The following is a 23,564-nucleotide window of genomic DNA, read 5'->3' as shown; positions in this document are numbered from 1 at the left end:
CAGCTTGCTCTCAGTCCATGTCCTGAAGCAAGTCAGCGAGATGTCTCTGAGGAAAAAGACAGGCTAGGGACACGGTCGTCCTGTGCTGGAGAACAGTATGGGCTGTGTGATTCCTTTCATCTTTTCCTGCATTATCCCAAAGCCTCCCACACACAATCCATGCTCAGACATGCTGTGTCCAAACACTTGGAACATGTAACTGTTATCCTGTAAGAATATAAGTGTGGTGTGCAGCCTCTGCGTTACTTAAGGGACACCTACCAACAAAAAGTATTCTATGGAAGAAGAATGAGTGCCACACATGCTCAAGGGGCACACGGGTGATGTGCTGCACAGTGTGAGCACAGCTACTCAGCTCAGAAGGGCATGGTGGACTTGAGCAATTCAGCTCCTCTTCTGCACCTAACTGGGGGCCAGTGCTTGCCAGGGGCGTGATTCTGGCATAACCTGAATGAATTTCTCCCATAAAAGTCTGTAGCACTATTTCCTCCACTAATTCTTCTACTAGGAATTACATTCATTCATGCAAAGTCAGAAAAAAACTTACCCAGATAAATATTTTACCAATTTCTATCCTCATATTTTTTTGAGAGGCAAATATTGTTCAGATAAAATTGTCATTCTGTTAAAGTAATTGGCAAAGCCATCATTACTTTTATATGTTGAATGAAAACAAATTCAGTTGTATAAACTTGTTCTGCTTTGTATCTATCTGTCTTCTCACGTCACTTCTAATATTTCAGACATTTATTTTTTTCAGATAGAATTGTATTAATTCTGATAAAGAAGCCAAACTGAGCTCTGAACAAAAGAAGATTCTAGCTCTGACTAGATTCTCTTTATCATTGCTTTGGAACTAGTTCGTGGAAGATAAACTAATGTGAGGAAAAACACAGTGCGCTATTGTTAATTTGTTCTTTTATCACCAGAAGATTAGTATAACACTTCTTTCTATTTGTCATTTTAAAACATATTATTAAAACCCTCTAGAGGCACACACACACAAAAATAAACAAACAAACAAAAAAACCAAACAATTCTGGGCTTTCAATTTTTAAATATCGGGATATAATTTAGGACATTTTTCTCAGTCATGTTTTTCCAAATTTAATAGTTTTTCTTTTTGTTAAGCTACATTTATTTATTCATTTATTAGAATACAGAGCAGACTGGGTATGTTCTTAAGACGACATAGTATTAAATGATTCTGCAACTTACCATTTTTTTGGAATTCCTGTACACTTCTGACATGAGCATTTTAAACAATAGGAAAGGTCTGAGACCAGATTCCTTTATAAAATTAGTCTTTTATTTTTATTTTTACTTTTTTTTTAAAGTATTCTTAACCGTATCCTGGGGTGCATCAAGCATGTCACTGCTAGCTGGTGGATGGAAGGGATCGTACTGCTCTGCTCTGCCCTGATGTGGCCTCACTTTGAGTGCTGTGTGCAGTTTTGGGCACCACAGTATAAAAAGGACTTAGAGCTACTGGAGAGCCCAAAGGAGGGCTACAAAGATGGTGAAGAGCCTACAGGGTAAGTCCTGTGAGGAGTGGCTGAGGTCCCTTGGTATGTTCAGCCCAGAGCAGAGCAGGCTGAGAGTGGCCTGCAGCTCCCTTACTAGGGGAACAGAAGGGCAAGTGCTGAGCTCTGCTCTCTGGGGACAGTGACAGGACCTGAGGGAACGGCATGGAGTTGGGACAGGGGAGGGTCAAACTGGGGGTTGGGAAAAGGTTCTGCACCTAGAGTGTGGTTGGGCACTGGGACAGGCACCCCAGAGCAGTGGTCACAGCACTGAGCCTGCCGGAGTTCAAGAAGTGTTTGGGCAATGTTCTTAGACACATGGACTGGTTTTTGGGTGGGCCTGTCTGGAGCCAGGGCTTGGACTCAGTGATCCTTGTGGTTCCCTTCCAACTTGGGATATTCTGTGATTCCATGATTCTAACACACTTATGAGATTTAAAAAAATAAACAAATAAAACAATTTCTGAAGGCAATATTTTAACTATTTTTGGATAGCCCAGTCTGCATGCAGGCGATTTGGATAGAAATCCTGCCTTTCTTTGTTATAGGTCTTGGTAAATTCTATTGTTTCAGTGTGTAGCCATTCACTGTTTTTGGGTAGGGTGGAGGTGGCAGTATGTTTGCAGGCCTTCATAACTTTTTGAATGAGCATAGCTGTAGGCTGCATTCTCTTGCTTGTTAGTATGGAGAGCATTTATCACTAAACAAAAACACTGGGTTTTACCTAACTACACATACACTTTAACCTGCAAGATATCTGCATCTGTTACAGTGCTCTTATTCTAGGACAAGTGCAAACAAATAAGAAAGCAAACAACAAAAAATACCTCTTCAGGACAAGATTAATCTCATCTAAAACTAGGAGCATGTAGGAATGATTACTGTAAAAATCTTGACTTAGCTTTGGTTTTCCCCATCATATTTCAGACTTCCTCCCATGCAAGAAATGATTTATATTTCTTTACTGTGAGGATCAAGTACTGATGGTTTTAATATTATAAATGCCTGTAATCTCCATTTGTCCAGAAGGCAAGAGAACATATTCAAGAATGAGTAAAATCTTTCACAGCTAGTTTCTGCTTCTTCCTGATGTCTTGTGCCATATAATTCTCTGTATTCAACAATGTAGGGCCAAAAGGTATTTTAGATAATCTATTCTAACATGTTATGTCATTCAATTTCTCCTAGTCACTCCTGCATTGAGCGTAGTAACTTGTATTTATACACATTGATAAGATTCACACTCTGATCCTTCTCTTCTGCAGGCTGAGCAGTCCTAACTCAGCTTCACTGCATATGAGAAATGCTCCAGTCCTTTAACCATCTTAGCGGACCTTCACTGGACTCTCTCCATTATGTCCATACCACTCTTCTACTGGGGAGCCCAGAACTGGACACAGCACTCTAAGTGTGGAGTAGAGGGGAAGGATTACGTCCATTGACCTGCTGGCAATACTGATATGTATGACAAGCACGATTGTTTAAACTGCTTGCACATTTAGGAAGCATAGTTTTATCCTAATTAAAAAAAAAAAAAAAGTGTTGCAAGACCCATGATGTCAACTTTAACATTAAGCCCATCTGCCAGTAAGAATGATGGGAATTCTGCCAGACTGAGATTAAAACAAAGATGATTTTAAGGATAAGTGCAAAACCATTTTGCAGTGATTCATTAATGTACTGGGTCTGGCTGGAATGTTAACTTTCCTGGCAGCAGCCCATACAGTGCCGTACTCTGTACTTGTAGCTGGAACAGCAGTGTTATCACACCAGTGTTGTGTCTACTGCTGAGCAGCAGTGGCACAGCATTGAGCCTTTCTCTAGCCCTCCTAGGGGGTGAGAAGAGAAACATCAGTAGGGCAGCTGACCTAAACCAATCAAAGGGATATTCCATTCCATGTGATGTCACACTCAGCAATAAAAGGTGGAAACAGGAAGAAGAGGGGAGGGGTGGGCTCTCGTTGAAAAAACGTCGGTCCTCCTCTCGAACACCGGCTGCGTGCGTTGAGGCCTTGCTTCAAGGACGTGGTCAATCATCGCTCATTTGTGGGAAGCAGAGAGTAATTTCTTTCCTCTGCACTTCCATATAGCCTCCATTTATTTTGTTTGTTTGTTTTCCTCCCTTCTTTTTATTTTTCCTTTTTCCCCTCCCTTTTCCCCTTTCCCATTTTATTTCCCCTTAGTTAAATTGTTTAGTTCATGGTAGTCTTTATTTAATTGTTATTATTATTTCCCTTTAATTAAATTATCCTTATCTCAACCCGTGAGTTGTTCTTTGCTTTACTTCTCCCCCTCCTCATCTAAAGGAGGGGGAGTGAGAGAGTGGTTGTGGGGTTTAGCTGCCCTGCATGGTAAAACCACCACAAACTGTTAAATATATACTTACTTTCTGGGAGAAGGTGTTGCTGACATGAAATCTCAGTCTTGCTCAGTGATCTGCATATTCCAAGGATATATGCCAAATCCATCATGTATCAATATTATGCTTTAAAAATCAGGCAGAGAGATCTGTACCCCTTTTCCTCTCCAATAACGGAATTTTGGAGAGTAATCTCAAGAAATCCCTTGTTGGCACTTGTCCTTTGATATCTTCCTGGTAAAGGTGGAATGTTTGTGTCTGTGAAGAAGTCATACAGCTCATTCATAATGCTGTATCCCCTTCAAATGCTCCCTATGGTGGTTGGTCTGTGCCAGAATACAATATAATAATCTTATTCACTGACATAAGTGTTTCCTCACCAATATGCTCAGTAGGCAGACATTTTGAAGAAATTATCTGAAAAGTTACAGGATCGAATCCAATAAAGCACAGACTGATACTTGATGATCAGCTACCCATATACAAGTTGGGGAATGGCTAGCTAGGTAGCAGCTCTTCCACTGAGATTTTGATGTTTGCCAAATATACATCAGCAATATTGTGCTGTTCTGAAGAGAGCTGACATCATTCTCCAGTGCATAAACAAGAGTGTAACTTGCAAGGCATCAGAAATAATTCTTTCATTGCTCTCAGCAATGGAGACTGCAGTCCAAGAAAAATCTGAGCCAAATGGAAAGAGTCCTGAGGAAATCAGAATCAACAGAAGCCTAGAAAAATGTAATTATATGGTGTTCAGCCAAAGCAGTAAAGCCCAAGGGGGAACATGAGAGCAGTTTTCAATTACATAACACTGTTGTAAAGACAAAGGGAATAATCTGTTTTCCATGTTCAAGAAGGAGGTGACAAGAAGTAATGTTTTTAAATTGTAGCAGATTAGATATTAGGAATATGAAGTAGCAGTAAGAATAATGAAGTAGAAAATGAGGTTCCTTAAGAAGTTGTAGATTATTACTACATGGCTCCCAACCAATACCTGTCAGGCATGACATAAGCTTTTACATTATCCTGAGGAGAGTGGGTGTGTTGATGTCTCAAGAACTCTTTTGAAGCCTCTATGTCTGTTATTCTGTGAATCTATGAGGTCTCTGAAAACAAAAGTCAAATGTTCTTATGTTCTTAGATTTTTCTCACTTCCATTTCTTTCTTTTTGTTCCTTGCCCCTTCCCTCCCCTGGCCCCCCCAAAATTTGTCATCCTCATCTGCATGATGAGGCGAAACATGTTGCATGGGTCTTCCAGAATTATATTTATTAGTATGCAAGAAACTTTGAGTAAAAGGGGAAGCAACATAAAGGGTGTAATAAATATACAGCAGTTGACACAGCTCAGAGAGCTCTAGCTGATTGGTAAGTAGTGGACTTGAAATGTTCATATTCATGCTGTGGAAGACTCCAAGCAGGATTTCACACCCAGTTTGTCTTCAGTAGATATCCATGTTATCAGTCAACCTGACGGATCACTGAAGTGCCACTCAGTCAAACAAAATGAAGTCAGATCTTCTGTGCCGTAATGTTTGGGTTACTGTGATCACTGGAAAGAGAATCAAAGTTTCTATGTGCAGTGCCAAATATCTAAAAAGCATTATAAATAAAGAAGCATTGTTTGTTAGAAGGCAAAAAAGAAGTATGTAATTGCCCTCCAAAATGGCAGCTGAGAACTCAGTGTATGGCATGTGTGAAGGGCCAGCAGGGGGGAAGACTTCTGAAACATGATTTAACACAAAATGATTTGCACTTTGAGTGTGGCGACTGTCACCAGTATGAATGTGGGTAGAGATGACCGATTCAGGTGGGGTAACAAAGTCTAGCAGAACTAAATACACTGGTCCCAGCAAAGAGACTAGTACCAACTGATATAGCTACTAATGAAATCCAGGAGGACTGGGAAGAGTTCAGAACAGTGTTGGTGCCAGGAAAATCCTAACTGAATTTGGCAATAGTGCAACAGTCCTTGTATGTTGAAGAAGACAAATGCCACACAATTCCATTATGTGCAGAATGTGTATAACCCCAAGGTTTTTTTTTTTTTTTTTTTTCACTGAAGAACAAAAACAAATACTAAAACTTTGCAGTTTCCTTGTCAGTTCTAAGGGTATTAGCTTGGAACATAAAGCTCATGTCAGTTTTCTTATGGATAAACACTGTGTCAAGGTGTTTATCTGGTGCTTATACATCTGGCGAAAGTAACAACTTAGGGCTTGCTAAAAGCATAGTTACACCACTGTCACAGTATTTGCAGTATTAATGTTCTCAAATAGCTGCTATAAGCATTTGGTAGAGACTTGATGATTGTTCAGTTCTGGCCATAGAGCAGTTCTTGTATATCTTTTGTGATAATAGCCATGCTGGTATTGTAGGCAGAAATGATTTTGGTTGTGCAGATTCTGTTCCCACGTGAGTGTTGGTTGGAAGAATGTGCTTCAATGTGCTTATTATAGTGTGTAGGAAGTCCTAGACTGAAAACTAGAGTAACATTTAAACAGACAACTTTGTTTTTGAAATGCTTCTTGGTCACAGTGTTATAGGCACAAGTCACAGTAATTTCTTCCAGGTGTTTTGTCCCCAGTCCATTTTTATAACAACTTATGGAAGTATATAACTAAACTTATCACTATAAGAGAGGAATTTGCTACCTACTTCACCTTCCTATTAAGCTGTCAGCAGAGACAAATGGGTAATTTATTTTTTAAAACAGTTTTATTTTCAAAACAAATTTCTGTATCTAAAAAATTGTATTATTCTTAAAGTTAGTGTTTTTGGCCCTGAGGGTATGAATATGAAGCAAATACGCTGTTTTGCTGCAGTTGATTTCAAGGCAGTCTTTCTAGGTTATGACTGTTTGGCATGTAACCCTTCCCTTAGGCTGTGAAAACATTCCTCTGTAACCTTGTCAAACTAAGCTGAAAGCAGTTTAAATATATAGCAGGCAACAATTTGCTTCTTTTGCTTTGTTTTTTAAAATATTTTTCCATAAAATAATGATTTCAGGTCTTTAAAAATATGACAAATTATATTTGGCCAACTCTTCAGTGCGAAGCTCAGGCTAACTGAGGTCTTGACATAAAAATTACTGCTTTTAATGTACTTTCAGTGCTTCACAATTATTTTTTTCCTCATACTTGTGCCTCTGAAATGCTGATCTGTTCTGCAAAATAATTTTTCAAACATTGAGTTCTTCCAGAAGAACTAGCCATAAAACTAGGCCAGGCAGCACAGTGCCAAAATTTGTGCATCCTATCTAAAACTTTATTTAATCACTGTGGAAAAACATCACTATGCAGTTACAACCAGACAAAGTGAGATTTAATTACAAGTTTTCTTTAAAAAAAGAAAGTGCCAGCAAAAGTTGTCTTATTTTAGAAAGGCTGAGCATATCTGTTTCTTTCCAAGAGGTCTCTGCTCATGAGCCTCTCTACGCACATAGTACATGAGAGACAAGAATTGAAATTCTTGTGCTTGAGATCTGTCAAACTTCCCTCAAAGGAAATGCCCTAAGCATGAAGTATTAGGTGAGAGGAGGAGAAAGTGAAGCTTCAGACTTAATCACATCAGAGAGAAAGGAAATGAACACAAGCATCAAATTTGGTAGCTTTAGAACAGCTTAGGGATGATGTATTTCTAAATCCATCTTAGACAAAATGCATTGACAGTCCCAGAAATCTATGCTAGAATCTAAGATTCCCCTTCCAATACAGGTCCCTAAACACCTGGCCCTACTTTTCTTTTTGTTGGATGGTAGCTTTAACTGTGCCATACAAGTGGAATATCCAGTTGGAATGACTGAGTCAGCAGCTTCCTTGACTTCATTTTTTGCATGGAAGTTTCCAAACATCTCTTCTGTACATGCCCATTGGTGCTTAATTCCTAAGCAAGCTGAGCTGTGCAGAACTTGCCTGGTGCCCTGTCACCCCAGCAATATTTAGGGCACCCTCCTGGCACACTGGACATGACCCATGTACTCCTGTCAATGGACTGCACTTAAAGGGGAATTTAAGGAAAATTAAAGTCAACTAGGAGCTAAGGCACACTGTAGGAAGAGGAAACTGTAGGTTGGGTTCTCTGAGACAGAGAAAAACTATGTTTTTAACTTCCTAGCAGGTGAGCATTTTTAAGAGTGTGCTAGTGAGTAATAGCGTCAATAGTTTAAAGGGAGAGAATGACAGTTGATAAATGTTGTACAAAAAACTTTGAATATTTTCAAAATGAGATTTTCAAATATTATACACAGAAATATGCCTAAATATCACAGAATCACAGAATTGTCTAGGTTGGAAGAGACCTCAAGATCATCGAGTCCAGCCTCTGACCTAACACTAACCAGTCCTCCACTAAACCATATCACTAAGTACAATATCTAAACATATTTTAAAGACCTCCGGGGATGGTGACTGCACCATTTCCCTGGGCAGCCCATTCCAATGCCTAACAACCCTCTCAGTAAAGAAGTTCTTCCTAATATCCAACCTAAACCTCCCCTGGCACAACTTAAGCCCATTCCCCCTTGTCCTGTCACCAGGCACATGGGAGAATAGACCAACCCCCACCTTGCTACAGCCTCCTTTAAGGTACTTATAAAGAGCGATACAGTCGCCCCTGAGCCTCCTTTTCTCCAGGCTGAACAAACCCAGCTCCTTCAGCCGCTCCTTGTAGGACTTGTTCTCCAGACCCCTCACCAGCTTCATCGCCCTTCTCTGGACCCGCTCAAGCACCTCGACGTCTTACTTGTATTGAGGGGCCCAAAACTGAACACAGTACTCGAGGTGCGGCCTCACCAGAGCCGAGTACAGGGGGACAATCACTTCCGTAGACCTGCTGGCCACACTGCTTCTTATGCAAACCAGGATGCTGTTGGCCTTCTTGGCCACCTGAGCACACTGCTGGCTCATATTCACCCGACTATCCACCAATACTCCCAGGTCCTTCTCTGCCTGGCAGCTGTCCAACCACTCATCTCCCAGCCTGTAGCTCAGCTTGGGGTTATTGCACCCCAGGTGCAGGACCCGGCACTTGGCCTTGTCGAACTTCATACAGTTGACCTCAGCCCATCGGTCCAGCTTATCCAGATCCTCCTGCAGGGCCTTCCTACCCTCGAGCAGATCAACACACGCACCTAACTTGGTGTCATCTGCGACCTTCCTGAGGGTGCACTCAATCCCCTCATCCAGATCATCGATAAAGATATTATAGAGGACCGGCCCCAGTACTTAGCCCTGGGAACGCCACTAGTGACCATCCTCCAACTGGATTTGACTCCATTCACCACAACTCTTTGGGCTCGGCTATCCAGACAGTTTCTCACCCAACGAAGCGTACGCCAGTCCAAGCCAAGAGCAGCCAGTTTATTGAGGAGAATGCTGTGGGAAACGGTGTCAAAAGCCTTGCTGAAGTCAAGGTAGACCACATCCACAGCCTTTCCCTCATCCACCCAGCACGTCACTTTGTCATAGAAGGAGATCAGGTTCGTCAAGCAGGACCTGCCTTTCATAAACCCATGCTGACTGGGCCTGATCACCTGGTTGCCCTGTAAGAGCCGCGTGATGACTCCCAAGAGAATCTGCTCCATGAGCTTCCCTGGCACTGAGGTCAAACTGACAGGCCTATAGTTTCCCGGGTCTGCCCTCCAGCCCTTCTTGTAGATGGGTGTTATGTTTGCTAGCTGCCAGTCGACTGAGACCTCCCCCGATAACCAGGACTGTTGATAAATGATGGTAAGCGGCTTGGCCAGCTCCTCCGCCAGTTCTTTCAGTATCCTCGGGTGGATCCCATCCGGCTCCATCGACTTGCGTACATCCAAGTGCTGTAGCAGGTCGCCAACCATTTCCTCATGGGTAGTGAGGGCCACATTCTGCTCCCCATCCCCTTTCACCAGCTCAGGGTACTGGGTATCCAGAGAGCAACTTGTTTTGCCGCTAAAGACTGAGGCAAAGAAGGCATTAAGCACCTCCGTCTTTTCCTCATCTTTTGTAACTAAGTTCCCCCCCGCATCCAGTAAAGGCTGGAGATTCTCCTTAGTCCTCCATTTAGCCTTGATGTATTTGTAAAAACTTTTTTTGTTGTCTTTGACGGCAGTAGCCAGATTGAGCTCCAGATGAGCTTTGCCCTTTCTAATTTTGTCCCTGCACTGCCTCGCAAAATCCTTACAGTCCTCCCGAGTGGCCTGCCCTCTTTTCCAAAGAATGTAAACCCTGTTTTTTTCTCCTAAGCTCATGCCACAATTCTCTGTTCAGCCAGGCCAGTCTTCTTCCCTGATGTCTTGTCTTTGGGCACGTGAGGACAGACCGCTCCTGTGACATTAAGATTTCCTTCTTGAAGAACGCCCAGCCTTCCTGGATTCCTCTGCCCTTCAAAACCGCCTCCCAAGGGACTCTACCAACCAGTGTCCTGAACAGTTCAAAGTCAGCCCTCCGGAAGTCCAATACAGCAGTTTTACTGGTCCCCTTCCTGGCTTCTCCAAGAATGGAGAACTCTACCATTTCATGGTCACTCTGCCCAAGACAGTTTCCAACCACCACATCTCCCACCAGTCCTTCTCTGTTTGTGAAGAGAAGGTCTAGCGGGGCACCTCCCCTGGTAGGCTCACCAACCAGCTGTATCAGGAAGCTATCTTCCACGCTCTCCAGAAACCTCCTAGACTGCTTTTTCTGGGCCGTGTTGTGCTTCCAGGATATATCTGGGAAGTTGAAGTCCCCCACAAGAACAAGCGCTGATGATTTTGCAACTTTTGTCAGCTGCCTGTAGAACTCCTCATCCGTCTCCTCATCCTGGTTCGGTGGTCTGTAACAGACCCCCACCAGAATGCTTCCCTTGTTGGCCTTCCTGTTGATCCTAACCCATAGGGACTCAACCTTATCATTTCCACCCTCAAGTTCCATGACATCAAAACTCTCTCTGATATAGAGAGCCACACCAGCACCCCTTCCATGCTGCCTGTCCCTTCTGAAGAGCCTATAGCCAGACATTGCAGCACTCCAGTCATGAGAGTGGTCCCACCACGTTTCCATGATGGCAAACAAGTTGTAGCCTGCCTGCCGCACAATGGCTTCTAGCTCCTCCTGTTTGTTACCCATGCTGCGTGCATTAGTGTAGATGTATTTCAGTTGGGCCATTGTCTTCTCTCCCAGCCTTGCCATTGTTCCCCCTGGCACAGCTCTAACAAGCCTTGTTTCAGCCCTGTCCCCCTTCTCACCTAGTTTAAAGCTCTCTCAATGACCCCCGCCAGCTCCTGGCCTAGGATCAGTTTTCCTCTTAGAGATTGGTATATGAAATGTGGAAAAAGGGCCTGTCCTCTTGGGAGGAGTATAGACGTGTTGTCAGGGCCTGCAGGGACACGACGAGGAAGGCTAAAGCCCACCTAAAGATGAGGCTTGGGAGAGAGATAAAGGATAATAAGAAGGGTTTTTTCAAGTATATGTATTTAAACAGCAAGAGGAAGACTAGGGATAATGTGGGTCCCTTGCTGAATGAGGGAGTTGGGAGTTGGGGGTCATGGGAGACGCTGAGAAGGCAGAGATACTGAAAGCTTTCTTTTCTTCAGTCTTTGCTCCAAGGACACTCCCCTGGGACTCCTTGCCCCTGACAATAGGACAAAGGGTCTGGGTAATGAAGGGCTCCCCCCTGGTGGACGTGGGAGTGGTTCAGGAGCGTCTGAGTGGGCTCAATGCACAGAAATCCATGAGTCCCGATGGGATGCATCTGCGTGTGCTAAGGGAGCTGGCAGATGTGATCACCAAACCACTCTCTATCATCTTTGAAAGGTCCTGGAGAACGGGTGAGGTGCCTGAAGACTGGATGATATCCAATGTCACTCTGGTCTTCAAGAAGGGCAGGAAGGAGGATCTGGGAAACTACAGACCAGTCAGTCTCACCTCTGTCCCTGGAAAGGTATTGGAGCAACTTGTTCTGGATGCCATCTCCAAGCAATTGGAAGAGAAGAAGGTTATGAGGAGTAGTTAGCATGGATTCACCAAGGGGAAGTCATGCTCAACCAACCTTGTTCCCTTCTAAGATGGCATCACCAGCTGGGTAGATGGGGGGAGAGTGGTGGATGTCATCTACCTTGACTTTAGCAAGGCTTTCAATACTGTCTTCCATGACATCCTACTAGCAAAGCTGAGAAAATGTGGGATAGATGAGTGGACGGCAAGGTGGGTTGAGAACTGGCTGACTGGCTGAGCTCAGAGGGTGGTGATCGGCGGAGCAGAGTCTGGCTGGAGGCCTGTGACTAGTGGTGTTCCCCAGGGGTCAGTGCTGGGTCCGGTCTTGTTCAACGTCTTCATCGACGACCTTGATGAGGGTATAGTGTCTGCCCTCAGCAAGTACGCCAATGACACAAAGCTGGGAGGAGTGGCTGACATGCCAGAAGGCTGTGCTGCCATTCAGCGAGGCCTGGACTGGCTGGAGAGATGGGCAGGAAGAAACCAAATGAGATTTAATAAGAGCAAGTGGAGAGTCCTGCACCTGGGAAGGAACAACCCCAACTATCAGTACAGGCTGGGGAACGACCTGCTGGAGAGGACCTCTGAGGAGAAGGACCTGAGGGTCCTGGTGGACAACAGGTTGACCATGAGCCAGCACTGTGCCCTTGTGGCCAAGAGGGCCAATGGGATCCTGGCGTGCATTAAAAGGAGCGTGGCCAGCAGGCCAAGGGAGGTGATCCTCCCCCTCTACTCTGCCCTGGTCAGGCCTCACCTAGAGTACTGTGTCCAGTTCTGGGCTCCCTGGTACAAGAAAGACAGGGATCTCCTGGAAAGAGTCCAGCGGAGGGCCACAAAGATGGTATGGGGCCTGGAGTATCTTCCCTATGAAGAAAGGCTGAGAGACCTGGGTCTGTTCAGCCTGGAGAAGAGAAGACTGAAAGGGGATCTCCTCAGTGTATATAAATATCTGAGGGGTGGGGGACAGAAGGATGTAGCCAACCTCTTCTCAGTGGTTCGTGGGAATAGGACAAGGGGCAATGGCTGCAAGTTAGAGCACAGGAAGTTCCGCACTGACATGCGAAAGAACTTCTTCAAGGTGAGGGAACAGGCTGCCTAGGGAGGTTGTGGAGTCTCCTTCTCTGGAGATATTCAAGGGCTGTCTGGATGCCTACCTGGTTAGCCTGCTCTGAGGAACCTGCTTTGGCAGGGGGGTGGACCCGATGATCTCTTGAGGTCCCTTCCAACCCCTACGGTTCTGTGATTCTGTGATAGGGAGCCGTCTGTGGCCATCAGGCTGGGTGCCAAGTAAAGCGCTCCATGGTCAAAAAAACCACAATTTCTGTGTTGGTACCAGCCTCTGAGCCATGTGTTTATCAGGTGGGCTTTCCGTGTCCTCTCTGTACCCCTCCCTGCCACCGTAGGGATGGACGAAAACACCACCTGTACTCCCACTCCATCCACTAACCGTCCCAGTCCCCTAAAGTCCCATTTGATGGTCTTTAGGCTTCTCTCTTCAATGTCATCTCTGCCAGCCTGGACTATCAAAAGAGGATAATAGTCAGAGGGGCGAACCAGGTTAGGAAGCTTTCTGGCAATGTCCCTGACCCTGGACCTAGGGAGGCAGCAGACTTCCCTACGGGTAGGGTCAGGCCGACAAATAGGTCCCTTTGTTCCCCTGAGAAGGGAGTCGCCCACAGCAATCACCCTTCTTTCTGTCCTGGTGGAGGCAGTCCTGAGGCGTGGGGTCGACTTCCTCACCCTAGGCATCCTTCTGGGTAGATTTTCTACCTCTTCCTCAGCTACCGGTCTCTCAAGCTCCAGGGCCTCAAACCTGTTGCGTGAGGGCACCTGGGAAGGTGGGGCTGGTAGGGGGGGCATCGCCTGCGATGTCGAGCAGGGACCTGTTTCCATTCCTCCTCAACTCCCAGGTCCCCTCCCTCTGCCCGACAGCAACAGGGCAGGGGGTCCACCCCCATTTGGGGTGTCTCACTCCGGTGCCTATCCTTCAGGCCGCGCAGGGAGTTGCTCCACCAGTCTATCTCACACTCACACTCCCTGATATCCCTCAACCTCTCGACCTCCTCCTTGAGTTCTGCCACGAGGCGGACCAGGTCATCCACCTGCTCGCACCTCACACACACAGTCTCTCTGCCTCCCGCCGATGGCAGCAACAGGCTCAGGCACTCCCTGCACCCGGAGACCTGAACTGCCGCAGTTTTGAGCGGGCAGTCGGCCTGGGTGTGTACAGACTTCCTGGAGAGCGCACTGTGCCCGGTGGAGACCATTGCAGCGGAGTTAGCGGTAGACTGACATTAGAGGAGGTGTTCCTATGGGCGGGGGGGAACACTCTGCCCTGCCTGCTCGCCCTGCCGCACTAACTGCCGCGCCACTCTCTTCTGATGCGCCATGCGCTGTTTGCCCGTCCTGGTCGCCGCGCTCCCTAGGGGCAGCTTTTGAATGGCCGGGGAAGGGGCACTGCTGGCTCCACCTACGTTTCATTCTTGCCTCGTTCGCCTCCCTCACGAGGGCTGCCAGGTCCTGGCGGCTCCCTTGAGTGGGCTGGAAAAATTAGCCCTGACTGTCCAATCCACTGCTCTGCTGCAGAATGTCTGCCCCGCAGCCGATCGCCTTGGCAAGCATCTCATGCTCTTTTCCCCAGTATCTCATGGAATATTTCTGAAGTGAAAATATTTGTTCAGGCTGAATGGTCAGGATGCAGGAGCAATTCTCTTGGCTTCAAATGGCAAAAAAACTACTTTCGTTTCAAACTTGCAGTTTTACAGAGAAAGGATGCCCTGGCCATAGATCATCAAATCTCTTCCTGCTGCATGTCAAGTTGGAATATTCAGATCTAATTGATTTATGAAAACCCTGTTCTGCAAATTTGGCTGTAGAATTCAGGAGTTACAGTGAAAACTCACAAAGCATGATAGCAAATGGATGCCATGAAAAATGGATATGGCAGCGAATGCATAAGGCAGAACATGACTGTTAACAAGGATGAGTATGTATCGACCTTCTCTTTCAGTTGGTGGTCTTTGCCCAAGGCATTCTTTTAACAGAAGCTAACCCCAGACCTGAGCAGTTTTTTAATGACTGGCCATTAAGTGAGGTGAAATACAGCAGTGTGCAATCCAACGCGCAACATTCTTTACAGCTGCAAGATAGGTGTCCCTTGAAGCTAAAAGTGTAAAGGGAAGTCTGAATGAGGTTTTTCTAGGCACTATATAACCTACTGACAGTAAATATGCTTTTCCTTTTAAAAATCATATAGGTTTATTGCAACAATTGGCTCCAATCTAAATGCTCATTTCAAACAGTCATTGAAATAATTACCAATCTTTTCTAATATTTACTTTTCCCATATTTTTAGGAACACTGAGGTAAGATCTCTGATCCTCCACATTGCACATTACCTCTGACAATACTTGTTCCATCTGTCACTGAACACAATTTTCTTTTCATAAGGACTGAATTAGTGTTAGGATTTCTTTCCACTATACCAGCTTACACTTTTCAACTGGTTGCTTATATTAGCCCAAATTACATTTTTAATGTTTCTTTGTGCAATTTGCTTTACCTCATAAATTTCTGACACTGCACCTCATTTGGCCCATGGCACAAACAGATTGTCTCCCTTCACAGGAGTCTAGATGCTGGGCCTGACCAGCAGAACCTGCCCGAGGAGGGAGCCCTGCAGAACTGCGGGCTCTGGTGCACAGTAAGCAGCTCCACTGAAGTTGTATATGTAACAGTGAGCATATGCTTAAACACTTGCTTTTGGAATTGTCCTGGAAAGTTCAAATACGTTGGAAGACCCAGTCCAGAACATTTCAGTTTACACCACATAGATGAAGGGGCACAGTTGTGGGGCAGCAGAAGACACAAGCAGCTGCAGACCTTGGTCTTGGTTCTTGGAGGCACTTTGACCTCCCAAGGGTGCCCAGGTGGAAAAGGGAGAGAAATGAACCTTCTCCTTAAGCTGGCTGCCAGAAACAGAGGGGCAGAGATAATTCTGTTAATGCCAGCAGTGCAGTTGTGAGAAGGGTCCCCGAAGTGTGATTTGGCCCTAAAAATATTTATGAAGCTCCTTTTCTCACCAAGCAATGAGTAAACATAGTGCTGGATCCTGGGAAGTGTTCAAGAGATGAAGTTATGCTTATATTTTCTCTCAAAAAGCAGCAGAGAAGTGATGAGAATTTTTTTCCAACTAAATAAACGTTTCAGTATTCAAGGTATTGCTAATGCACTGCACTAGTCGGTTAACTCAAGATATTTTTACAGGTCAGGCAGAGCAATGAATGTGTCTTATATTCACTGCTGTGATCATGCAAAACAAAGGAGACAAAGTACAGAAATGCAATCTCAGTGTGCCTCACATCAAACTACATTTTCTCCAGAAAACATTTTTTTCGGGTATGTTGTTTTCCTGAACCTATTGTTTAACATATAATCTAATATTTTGTCATTAAGCTTATATTCCTGGTCTGCACATAGCTATTATTTTATTTTATTTTATTTTATTTTATTTTATTTTATTTTATTTTATTTTATTTTATTTTATTTTATTTTATTTTATTTTATTTTATTTTATTTTATTTATCTATTTTTCCTAAGTCCTGACCCACAGTGTTCACTTAGGTATCATCACCATAATAAATGCTAGAGTAAATGATTAGCTCTTTAAAGTCAATATATTTTTAAGTAAGTATCCACTTAAAAGAGCCTGCGTATTACTAGAGTAGAAAGGTAGAAAGGAATTACACATGCTTTTCCTTCTGTTATGCTTACATGCACTGAAATTGAACCAAGGTTGTAATAATATATAGATTTTTTCTTCTTTAACTTAATTCCTAAATGTACATTTTGTTCAATCCATTTTATCGATTTTAAACAGTTCTTTTATGCTACAAACAACGTAAGCTCACTCAAACTACCAGATTTTGTATCAGCTTCAGAGCTATTTGCTTGATCCTTTTTATGTGAAATTTGAAATGCATTTCATAAAGTGCTATACAATATATTAAGATGCACTTTTCCAAAATTAATTCCAACCCCAGTTTTAAGGATGAAGTATTTCAAGTAGATAATAAGTCAGTTTTTCCTTTGTGACTAGATCTTTGTAGGACCCCAAAATTTGATTTTAAAAAGCTTGAATCATCGTAGCAATGTATGATCATAACTGCCTATTTAATATAAATTGTATTGCATTGTATTGTATTGTATTCTGATCTGAGTTCAGAGTCATTAAGATAACATTTGAATGCTTTGTAATAGTACAGTAAATGGCACAATTGTTATTTAGTACATATGGGTAGTCTGTACATGTTCCACTCAGACTTTAGGTGTGATTCATCTAATCAAATGTCACATTTGTGATGCACGCGTCTAATCCTAACTGGCCCCTTAGACTCGTTTTGTAATCAGTGGAAGCACAGTAAATGGGTATGATTCATCTCATTCTAATACAGATGTCTACAATAAATCATATGAATTGTCCCAGACATAGATTTTTCCCTCCATATCTCTAAAGGTTAGCAGAAGAATGACAAAACCTTGTTGCCCATTTTGCCACAAATCTTCTACTATAGTGTGGTAAATTACATTCTGCTGAAGCATGAAATAACAAATGGTGGCTTGATTCAAAACCCAGTGCTACTTTTCTGTACCAGAAATATCAATGTGAGCAAACTGATTTCCCAGTGTTACTGACTTTGAGCAGTAGATTGAACAGACCCTTTGATATAAATAGGATCACTCAATCAGTACAGTATGAATGGGCTTATGATCAGGTATTATATCAGGTTACTCATAAAATAATTCTCAGTTGCAGCTGGAAATAAGCTACATACCTGCAATCATTATTGCTAAAGGGTTTAGTCACCCTTTTTATGAGGTTCATGCAGCAGTTCAAGTCTCTGCAGTGTAATGGTGGTCACAAACTAAGGATGGCTTCCCTGTAGACCCAAGGGAATCTCAGGTATTGAATTACAAGTTCAGGTTTCCTTTGGAGAAAGTAAGTGTTTAAATAGTGTTTAAACATGAAGTACAAGAGGCAGACTCCCTTGCTCAACCTTTAGAGCCCATCACAGCAGACGTTCTACCTGCCTGAAGATTGGAATTGCACCAAGGTTTTCACAGACTCACTGAGTGCTTTTGTCGTCAGACTGTTCATTGTTGCTGCTTACAGCTCTCACTCACAGCAGATTTCATTACAAGCTGTTTCTTTTCCAAGAAACAGATGGTATTTTTCAGCAGAAAAATAATTAGTAAAGTTTTTGAATCTGTTACGCTGTAAAATGTGAACTTTTCACATAATTGGAATCTTGAGCTGACTCACTGAAAATACATTATTTTTTTGAAATAAATTAATTAATGTTGAGTTTTGGAGATAATGACTTATAACTTAGAGGGATGTACCCTGAGATTTTGCTATGTGAAGGATCATGCACTAGAGAAAATGAATGCACAATTTATAACAGCAATCTTCCTTAAGAATGCCAGCATAAACTGGCATTTAAGCTCACAATATGTAAATCTGCAAAGAATTTCTAAAATTGCATGGTACTCCATTTCTATTTATTTAAATGTGTCTCTGATAAGTGGCTAGTTAGCTTCCTAGTGGTGTATAAAATGTACTGCCACAATGATTTACTTTAAAAAACTTGTATTTCAAAATTCCCTATGAAATATTGAAACTTAGAGAAAGGATTAATAGAACATTTTAATTTGTGCTTTGTGCTGGAGATAGTTGGGTAAATTCAGAGTTACCCTGTAATTTGTAAAAACATTAAAACAAACAAACAAACAAAACAACATTAAAAGTGTTCCAGCTAGAAGAGAAAAATCACGATTTTTGCCTAATATGCTCTATTAGAGAGTTGGCTGTTAAAATAATGCAGAAGGCCAAAAGACACAGTAAATATGTCTGACAAGTACATAATCCATGTTGCTACAGCTGGGCTAGAGCTGGTACTCAAGTTAGTCCAATTATCTCTACTGGTAGCAAAACTCAAAGTCAAGGACATGTGAGGAAATACCTAGAAGCGTGCAGGTTTCTTCAAAACTTAATGCATAGTAAAATAAAGTAAATCTTTATTTATTCATCAATTAATTTTGTATCTTCTAAAATAAGATGGGAAAATGGCAAGGTTAAATATTTAATTAATGTAATTGTAGATTTATAACGATTAGTCCTTAAAGTCCAGATACTTGCACATTTCTTTTACAGCAGAATCCTGAACAAGATTGCATGAAAAAAAAAAAAAAGGTGCATCTCTCTTTCTGCTTGTATAGCTCTAATTCCAAAGCAGGTCTATCACAATTTCAGTATATATATGTTTTTTTTCCAACCACACAAATAAGAAGGTGCTGAAAACAGTGGTGAAAAAGCCAGACCCACCCCTCCTCTCAATTTTCTTTATGCCACTAGTGCTTAGTGAATTTTTAGACTTTACATATAAACTTTAGAGAAAATGGCATATTTCCCAGTAATGCAATTGTTAGTTCTCTCTCCAGCTAAAAGCAAGGATTTAATTTATTTTTTCTTGTTTGTGAGCCTTATTTATTTAAATAGAGCAGATTATGAGACTATTCAAGTTACTTTTGTTCTCTTTTGCTGTTGGTCTAATGAATGGCAGAAGTTAAAAGCATCAGAAATGAAAAAAAATAGAAAAAAATCCTCCTCAACTTTAAATGAATCCATTTGTTGTTAATTATTTTCTCTCTGTGTTTTCCTTCTTCCTTAGTGAAAACACTTTCAAGAAGACCATGTTCAGATTCTTCAAACACTGAAGAACTGCATTTTCTTCCTTTCTTCTTTGTGTTACCTTCTCTCTTCTTTGTGTTACCTTCTCTCTCTTGTCCTCTGCTACTGTTCCTAAATGGACAAAAGGCAGAAAGGAATGGATTCTAAGGGCTAAAGCTATAAAAGGTCTGAAAAGGATGAGAAGGCATTTCTCTCTGCTGCCTTCCCAGAGCCCAGGGCAGTGGGACAGCTGCAGGCAGCTGGCATGCCCCCAATTCCCTGCCAGGCTGACCAAGTTCTTCTGTCCAGCTCCACATTCCCAGCCCAGAAACCCCTCACTGGGAATGGCTGTCTGTCCGGGACACTTAGTACTGTGGGTCTTTACTTGTGCAGCCTATTTCCAATTTTTTCCTCTCCCTACCCCTCAGTAACAACTTTAACTTATTGACAATTAATCCTATATCAAAATTATCTTGCTCTGTTTCTCTTCATGGTTCAGACGTGAAAGAATTAGGAAATCTGGGCTCACAAGCAAGACTTCCATATTGATTCTGTATCTTAAGCCAGATAATGGCTTGAAATCTGGTCAGGAGAATCTTTGCTGAAATTTCAGCTTTATCTGACCAATTTCCTGAAGTGATGGGTGCAGTTTTAAGTGTCTTCAATCCTCCCACTTAGCTTGGAGCTTCAGACCTGGCCAAAGCCCTTCCAAATCTCAAACCATGAGGGAGACAAAGCAGTACACTACATCACAAAGCCAAGATAATGTTTCTTTGTCTTCAAGAAGTGATTTACAAAAAGCTAAGGAAATAACTCTGATATTCTCATTTCTCTACAGGAGACCAGAAGATAGGCCTGTCAAAGTGTTCAAGCATACTCCTAAATCCAGATGAATTGAATAGGCAGAAACAGGTGCATAAGTATTTTGCTGAATCAAAGTTGCAACTGCAGTATATTTAGAAAAGATAATGTTTGCAATATAGAAAAACCTGTTTTTTTCTAAAATGACTGTGTCCACAGGAAGGTAAAGAACATCTCTATATGGTCTCTAACATGATTTATTAAACACAGAATATTCCCCAGCAGAGCTTGTTACACTGCTCAAGAAGACAAGGAAGCGTGGAGACATTGTTTTACAAATCCCATGTGGAAAGAATTCTTTAAAATGAAATCCTCATTGAAACAAAATGTCAGAAATACTTACGATAAAAGAAAGAAACCATTACTTTCGTCTTAAAGATCTTATAAAAATACTTTAAATAAGGCTTTTGTTATTTTTTCCTTTTCAGTACAAATAGCCTAAGCAAAGCACAATCATGCTAATCTTCTTATCCTTCTTGTTACTATTTTATAAAAAAAACACATCGATGAAGTTTAGATCTTGAACTAAGATTGGAGCAAGTGGCCCAGACAATTCATAGTTATGCTATTACTTTCAGAAGTCCTTCTTTTCAGTTTGTAGGGTACCAATTACAAGATATTTTTATTCTCTCACATCTTTTCAAACGGAAATATATATATATATATTCTGTTATTATATATTATATAATTTGGCATCAGAGTAGGTGTGGGTCATTGTTAGCAACACGATAAAGGCTCAACAGTAAAAAAATAAATCTGCATAAGGACAAAACTAAAGCTTCTTTCGGTATCAGGAATGTTCTCTGGTGTGCATCCTTCAGGTCTTGGTGATTAATTCCAATTGCATCCTTTGAAATAGGAAAGTACGATGGTAACCAGCCGGCTTCTCAAAACCAAAATGCATTAGAATGACAGCAACTTCTAAACTGAAGCTTGGCGAGGCGCTGGGAGTGATGCCATATACTGCGGGGCTCAGATGTGCTTTAACTGGAGGAGTGCTTCCAGCTTAGCACCACCAAACCCTGTAATGTTTGGGAGGCAGATGGAGACAAGCAATCTGCCACTGCCATCTGGAACCAAACCCTTGCATGAAAACAGAACTGCTGTGGAAAAGTCACAGAGCATATGTCCCCAGCAAAGATTGTAAAGTCTGGAGTCTGCTTTTCACATGTCTGTTGTCCCTAAAACTGACCCACCAGTGCCTTTTGATTGTTCATCATCCTGGTAATAAAGTGTTACCAACTGAGCATAACTGTTGTCTATATCTGGAGTTTTCTTCCTCTTTTTCAGAGTTTTTTTTTTTGAAAAAAAGAAATCCGAAAATAACTCAAGTATCCTCAGTAAACTGACTTCCCTAGACATGAAATTTGTGTGATAGATGTTTGACTGAAGCAGTACAATTGGAGAATAAGCATATGCGCTCTTGTTACTTTGAGAAGGTGCCTGACAGGTCCTTCCTCTAGCCAGGATAATAATGGCTGGTAATACAGTATTGTGAGTGCAGACAGTGTGTGTGAAAAGGATGCTCAAAACTGTCTTGTCCATAACAATTCATAATTGTTAATAATGAAGAGAAGGATGACCAGATTAAACAGTAAGCAGGGACTTACAAAGACTAGCATTTTGTGGAATAAGATGTAGATGGGTGTTTAGAAATTTATACATGTTTATGCTAACATTTCTAAGAGCCTAGTATAGTGTTAGATCTGATGTTAGTCCTTAATATATAATTCATAGATTACCAATTATTATACAGCACTAATAAGTCAATGAATTTTTCTGTTCTAACTTGAGTTAAACTAAATTAATTCAGCAGTTTTTCCATGTGAAAAAACCTTCACTGCCTTCCTTTAAGCAATGGAGAATTTAGTGACCATGATAGTAAGGTCCATGTTAGAAGACATCCTTTCTCTCTCTCTTTCTCTCTCTCTCTCTCTCCATCCATCTATCTATCCATCTATCTATCTACTTATCTCTCTATCATGCTTAATGATTTACTGTCCAACTGCTGCTCACTGTAGTCTGAATGTGTCTTCAGGTGCCTTGACCCCTCCACAGTGCAGCCAAAGAGGTTTTTCCATCAGAGCTCCTGGAAGAAAGGTGGTTTATGTACAGAAGTGGCCTCTTCTGAAGATGTGATGGCAGGACAAAGCAGGGCCTTATCTCATCCACAGTCTGGGCATCTGCAGCTCAATGGGAGTCACAAGGCAGCCCAGCCCTCCCCTGGTGAAGAAGTTGTCATCTTTCCTATGTCATGTGTTCCACTGTGTGTTTGAAGATCACAGAATAGGATCACAGAGTGCAACCTCCAAAGTGCTGTAAATATGTGCATAATAGGCCAATTGGGATAGGATGAGAAGATGGGGACTAACCGCAAGTGTGAGGAGGTGCATTTTAAGGTTCCAGATTCACTAAGCCTCAAAATAACAAGACTGCAATCATAAATGGTCCTAGTGAAATGTTTGGTCCTAGTGAAACTCCTGAGATAAAAGCAAGTGGTCTGAAGAGAGAATATGACAAATACAAGCCCATAGTATGGTGAACACCAAATGTGAAATTCTGTCAATATCATTAGATTTTTTAACATTTTTTTCCTGTTTTTCTTTATTAGCTGTCAATGTTCTAATAATATTGTTTGATTACATCCTGGTGCTGGAAATCTTGTGGTTTAAGTACTGGCAACGTGCAGGACTTCTTCCCTTCCTCAGACAAGTAAGAATGCATCCTGGGCATGCACCAAGTTCCTCCCAGTACTCAATGTAGTGAAACCAGTATTGAGCACTTCAAGGACTAGAGAGCCTTCACAGGGCCGTCTTGGATGCAGGGATTTTGAGAAAAGAAAAATGAAGGCTTATCCCTGAAATGTACATTTAAAAAAAAAAACAAACACTTAGGTTTAATAATTTCCAATGACGCATATTGTGAATTCACTTCTTTATTTGCAAGGACATGTACAAAGGTTAATTCAAAAGTAGTTTTCCTCTGAAAAGGCCTTTTATGTCTCTCTCCTGCCTTCAATAGCTGCGGGAATGAGTGCCAGATGAGACAGCTGTATATCTACAGATAAAAATTGAAAGTTACCCCCTTCTGAGTCATCAGTAACTAAGTCTCTTGTGGTCATTAACAGTTTCCATGACTT

The sequence above is a fragment of the Anas acuta genome, chromosome 3 (genome assembly GCF_963932015.1).
Source record: "Anas acuta chromosome 3, bAnaAcu1.1, whole genome shotgun sequence".
NCBI lineage: Eukaryota > Metazoa > Chordata > Aves > Anseriformes > Anatidae > Anas > Anas acuta.
The sequence above is the reverse complement of the archived record's forward strand: the minus strand, read 5'-3'. Positions refer to the sequence as shown.